Source organism: Meleagris gallopavo, chromosome 7 (assembly GCF_905368555.1).
Source record: "Meleagris gallopavo chromosome 7, MGAL_WU_HG_1.1, whole genome shotgun sequence".
NCBI classification, from domain to species: Eukaryota; Metazoa; Chordata; class Aves; order Galliformes; family Phasianidae; genus Meleagris; species Meleagris gallopavo.
The window spans coordinates 1,930,217-1,936,054 of record NC_139410.1 but is presented as its reverse complement, the minus strand read 5'-3'; the positions used below and the strand labels follow the sequence as shown (position 1 = coordinate 1,936,054).

Here is a 5,838-nt window from a genome sequence, read left to right as displayed (position 1 = left end):
CCAAAAAGGGTTATTTTGTGTGATTTTGTTTGAGATGTCACTGCAAATAACTAGATGAAGGTGTCCAAGTTCTTTAGTTATTGTACGTACGTGTCATAGTGTGCAGCATCTGTATGGTGGTATATATTTAGAGAATTAAAAAAAGTCCTCCTCAGTGTGCCATGGTCTTGCTATGAATTAGCAGTGCTGACCCTGCAAATTCAGAAGTGGGGTTTTTTTTTTTAAACCATTTACTTAGGTTTCAGCAGCATATATATTTCTACAGTTTAGCCAGACAGTCAGCAGCAACATTTTCTAATCACTTTTATTTTAATCATCTATTTCATGATTGTGGGAACACTTACTAGTCTTCTGCTTGGCAGCCTAAGTAGAAGCCTTCCCTAAATCCAAGCTGGAGTTATCTCCATATGGATTTAGGTTTTATTTTCTGTGCATAACTAGTGTTTTTCAATCCTGTAGCACTTGACGTAAGTATATTTGTTGCATTTAATGTGAGGCATGAATAAAGCTTATGAATAAGCAATACGTGTGAGTACAGTTCTCCTTTCAGATGCTGGAGAGGGAGGGCATTTTGAGTAATGGCAAATGGGCTCATTGGCCCTTAGCACTCTGTTTAGTCAAGTAAAATCTTAAGCATGAGATTAATTGATGGATATGACCATTTGCAGATATAAATAAATAAATCCTTCTTCGAATCACTATTGATGGCAAAAAAGCCAGTGAGTTGACATTATCTCTTTGTAGTCAATATGGACAGGACCTGAGTTAATAATTTGAGACCCGTTTTTTATAAGGTCTGAAAGATGCTTACCTCTGGAAGTAACATACCTACTTAAACCAGTTTCTGGGCTAGAATGGATTTAGACCTTCAGGTGGAGCAGATCTGTATCAAGCTAAAAGATCATGAATTATGAACTTGCGTGTACAAAATGTAAGTGGTATGTACTGAAAGAAAATGCAGTTCAGGCCAAATGCATGAAGAGCTTGACAGTATTTTAATGTGAAATAATAGTAGCAAAGCTGGTCAGCCTTCCGATCTGAATGGATCCCCGCTGTTCTCTGGAAGTCAGCAGGAAGAGACACTCGGTGGGCTTATGACCAATAAAATTCTCCGTATTTCAGGTGAATTGACGAATGAGCATTAGAGTTGGAGATACTTCTGGCAATGCCAAGCAGATTCTTTCAAGACCTAATAAGTGCAAGTGTGCTCATTGCTGTATGTGAGTACTAGCTGTTCTGTATTCTTGTTTGGCTCAGATTAACTTTGAAATTGTGCAAGTGTTGCTTTAAAATTCTGCTTCTGTGGCCTTCCAGAAGAGACCTCATTGGTTTTGATTTTCTTTGAATGTACTAAGGACACAGGTTTTAAACCAGAGCTAGTATTTTTCTCATTGCTTTGAAATCTATAGGGAAAGAGCACATGAAATCTCAGTAAGTTCCCAAGTGTTTTTGAAAATTTGATCCTTAAGGACTGGGGAACTCATTTAACCTTGAAAGTCAGCGAAGGAATAGACTCGTGAATGCTTGTTTACCTCTTGGAAGTTGTACCAGAGGTGCTTGTGGAGGAAAAGATCACACGAACTCTGTGGCAAGACCTGCTTAAATGTCAGCTTAGAGCAAGGCAAGCCTCTCCTGCAACTGCAGTATTGTGGAGTACTTGTGCATGATGATCTTACAGAGGAGGCTGAATTATGTGCTTATTCAAGAGCGCCCTTGTAGTGGAAGGATTGGTCTGCAAATCCTCTCTAAAAAGCAGGAACCATCCCATCTTCAACAGAGGATGCAGGAGAGCTGCTAAGACCTGGGATAAAACCACATGGTACAAATGGCACGTAAGTGATTTGTGCCTCTGACTGACATCTCTCCAGTGAAGACTCCCAGCTATGTACCAGCGTTGCAAGATTCCTGAAACCACTGGTCTTCGGTATTTCCTGTGAAATCTAAACCTAATGTTCAAAATCTGCATCAGCACTGAGCTGGTCTGTCCTTAGCTTTCTGTTCGTCAAGGTGGCTTTTCTCATTAGCATAAATCACAGAGCTCTTGCAGCAGTAGCGTTGTCCGTGTGATACGCAGCGCTTCTGCTATTGCCGAGGGATATTTACTGCCACAAATGCTCTGCCTTGGGTTGCTGCTTCTTTACCTCACTTCTTTCACAGTAATAAGTAATAAGATGAAGCGAGTAAGGATTTCTGATGGGAACTTGTCAACAATACCACGATACTTTCCTCATTCATCTCATTGAACAAAACAAATTAGCCAAAGGCAAATAAAATGCACCCTTGCAAACTGTAAAAGTTTCAAAACAATGACATGAAAATATGTGTGATGTGTTGCATTAGTCTGTAGCTAAGAGGTTAAATATCTCTAAATTGTGTGTAACCTCACTGAAGAAATAAGATACTTCTGTGGGTTATGGGTACATAATGTAAACAGTTTCAAAGGGTGTTTGGCGGTGCCTTGGAATTTGTTCCTAATACTTTCAGTTCAATGGGAGTGAAGGGCTGTGCTCTATTACAGCCTCACTCGATACGTTGTTTCGGAGGAAGGAAATTTGGAAGCCCATCTGCAATTTTTTTTTATAGCCCAAAAATGCCATTGGTCTGAGAGGAAGTCAGATGAGCCATGTGCTTGTGTTGCTTCTTACCTGCTCATCTTTCTCACTTTCATTGTTGCTTTTTATTTTCAGGCTTACTTGAGCATCACCTCTGTATGTGGTTACACGAGATACATTTTAAAAGCGTTATCTGTGACAATTGCTTCCTTTGTATGTGATAGGACCTGATCTGCATATGTGCTCTTTCTCAGTCGTTGCTGTTGGAGCAAGAATATCTGTTTCTGATGTTAGCACTGTGAATCTTCCTCTCTCTGCACCTTCACAAACATTATCATACCTGCTGAGATGACCTCAGATGGTTTCATTACAAGGATTTGAGGACTTAGTGGAATAGAAAGTATTTTCCTCCTGTAGAGCTTTTGAAGGATCAGTAAGAAGTACTCTGATTCATTGCAGCTTTCAATCACGTTGCCTTCCACTGCGTTTTCATCACATTGCAGACTAAGTAGTATTAATCTGCTTAGTAGTTGGGTGGAAGCTGCAGGGAAGGAGCAGAAGTTGGTTTTTCCCCGTGTCCTGTGGCAGCGTGTGAAACCAGTTGAGCGGAGCTGTTAACCTTGTTCCTGAAGGCTAATGTAAATTGAAGGTCCTGAGCACGAGGGGTTGTTAAAATTCTCATAGGGTTCTTTATTAGACTTTAACCCCCATGGTCTGGCCGGGCTCCAAAGTGGGTAATTGCATTCTTCCTACCTAAATTCCCCCTGCAATTCCGATTCGATGCGCTGGTATTCCTCACTTCCTCTCTGCTGCCATTCGCCGTGCAACAGTTGTTGCATTTCATCCCAGAGGTACTTGCCTTGGGTGACAGATGGAGTGCTCTGTGTGCATAGCCTATAAAGCATTTTAAGATCCTTTGGGATGGAATGTAATTTATGATGCTTAATTTTTTTTTTAATTATCTGCTTTCTAAAGTGCAGTAGGTTAATCTCAGCCTTGAATGCATGTAAACTGCGTGCAACAGACCTAGAATTGAGATAGGATCAACAACTGCTCCGATTCCTTCTTGAACTTCTTTCCAGAGGTTTTCAGATAGAAAAGGTCAAACTACAGGAAGTCTGTAAAATAGGAAGAATATGGACTACATAGCAAGGCTAATGTGAGCTTTGCCTCAACTGAAGCATCTGTATATGATGCACTCTGTGCTTAGGAATTTTGTTGTGACCTTCAGAATATCATCCAAACACTCTTCTGAAACAGTTGCTGGTTTTCTCTACAGTCGTTGTACACCAGAAATGGCTTCTATTGTAAAAACAGTGTTAAGTTTAATTAAATTAATGCATACTGATTGGAAGTGTATTGGTATGAATTTTAATATTATCTCTATGCAGACAAATATGGAGTTAGTACTCAGCTTTTAGGAAAAGAGAGAAGTAATCTTTTTATATGTAAAATGTGCAAAACCAGTGTTGCCTAAATATGGGATTTTCTTTAACGTGTGTCCGTGATGGAAATGACACATGATAATTTCTTGGTATTTATTTAGTTGAAAGTTAGTTCATCTCTTCCCTTCAGTCATGGAGTGGCCCATCACAAACGTGTGTTTCACAGGAAGTCTCTGTACAGTCAACAAGCACAGGATCACTGGCCAGAGTTGGAAGGGACCTCAAGGATCGTGAATCTCCAACCCCCCTGCCACAGGCAGGGCCACCGACCTCACATCTAATACTACACCAGGCTGCCCAGAGCCCTATCCAACCTGGCCTCAAACATCTCCAGGGACAGGGCATAATCAAGCAGAATGAACTGAGCTTCTATTTCAGAAAGCATACAAAATGGCTTTGCCTTTTCTTTTGTATATGATAGCCACTGCATTTCACATGCTTCTGGCGTTAGTACTTGTTTAGGTTAGGTATTCCACTCCTACACCTGACAGCACATATGCTGTGAGTAGAAACGGAAGATCCCTGATCATCTTTGCTTTGGTGTCCTGTTCTGCTAAGGGACCAACTCAAGGAGATAGTTTGAGGTGGTCTCAGAAGCAGGAAAGCTGCTCCCCAGGCGTTAGGGAAAGCTGAAGACTTTGTAGGTGATCTTTCCTATAGCACAGGAAATGTGATTGCTGTGCCAGAAACTCAGAAATAGATACATGACTCTATCTAAGTGAATATGAAGCACTCCTCAAGCTTCTGAGAGGTTCCTGGTGTTATTTCCTCAGTCGGTGTGGATCTCTGTGTCTTGGCTCCTGCCTCAGGCTGTTGTTTTCCGGAGCGTTTTGGAAGTTCTAAAGTGAGGAAACAAAAACAAGGAAAGACTATCACCGAACTGAAGAAAAAAAAAAAACCCTCACTATGTAAAATAATAATAACAAGAATAATAATAAATAGGAGCCTGCTGTGACTCAGTAAGTTAGAAAAGTTTAAGTGGAAAATCTTGTGTAATCTTTCATAGCGTGTCAGTGAAAGAAAATGCCATGAGCTTTATCCTTCTTTTTAAGCTGTGAAGAAAGCTCAAATAAATTGAATTAAGTAGCTGATACCACATGTAGCTCAATGTACTCTACAGCTCATTTGTTGCAGAGAAAGCAGACTATACTCACTATGTAGTCAGGATTAAATGTAACCCTACTTGGTCAAGGTTTAATAGATTTTATTTTTATTTCTTTTAACTCCAAAGGGAAGCTTAGTTTTCTTGCCCTGACCAGTTCAAATATATTATAATTTAGAAACAATTTACGATTTAGAATTTAAAAAAAAAAAAATTAGTACTATAACTTCTATGAGTCAGGATGGCCGAGCGGTCTAAGGCGCTGCGTTCAGGTCGCAGTCTCCCCTGGAGGCGTGGGTTCAAATCCCACTCCTGACAATTATTTTTGGCCTGTAACTAGTGGTGTTCCTTCTGGGTTGGTACTCGGTTCAGTCTTGTTTTGACATCTTCATCAGTGACCTGGACAGAGGGGGATAGAGTTAATCCTCACCAAGTTTGTTGGCAGTACGAAGCTGGGAGTAGGGGCTAACACACCAGAAGTAAGTGCTGCCCTTCAATGGGACCTTGACAGAATGTTAAGTTGAGCAGGGAGAAACCTGATGAGATTCAATAGAAGCAACTGTGAAATCCTCTACGTGGGGAGGAAGAACCGTGTGCCTCAGTACAGGTTTGGGTCTGATCTGCTGGAGAGGAGCTCGGCGGAGAAGGACCTGGCTGCCTGCTGAGCAACAGTTTAGCCGTCAGCCAGCAGTGTGCCCTTGTGGCTAAGAAAGCCAATGGTACCCTGGGGTGTGCTAAA

The 5,838-nt window shown here is 41.1% G+C and overlaps 1 non-coding gene across 1 annotated transcript; it reads left to right on the top strand.

Moving 5' to 3' along the window:
• Positions 1 to 5,334: 5,334 nt before the first annotated feature.
• Positions 5,335 to 5,417, top strand: TRNAL-CAG (transfer RNA leucine (anticodon CAG)). Its single transcript has one exon. It is a non-coding gene; the product is annotated as a tRNA-Leu (tRNA).
• The last annotated feature ends 421 nt before the right edge of the window (positions 5,418 to 5,838 follow it).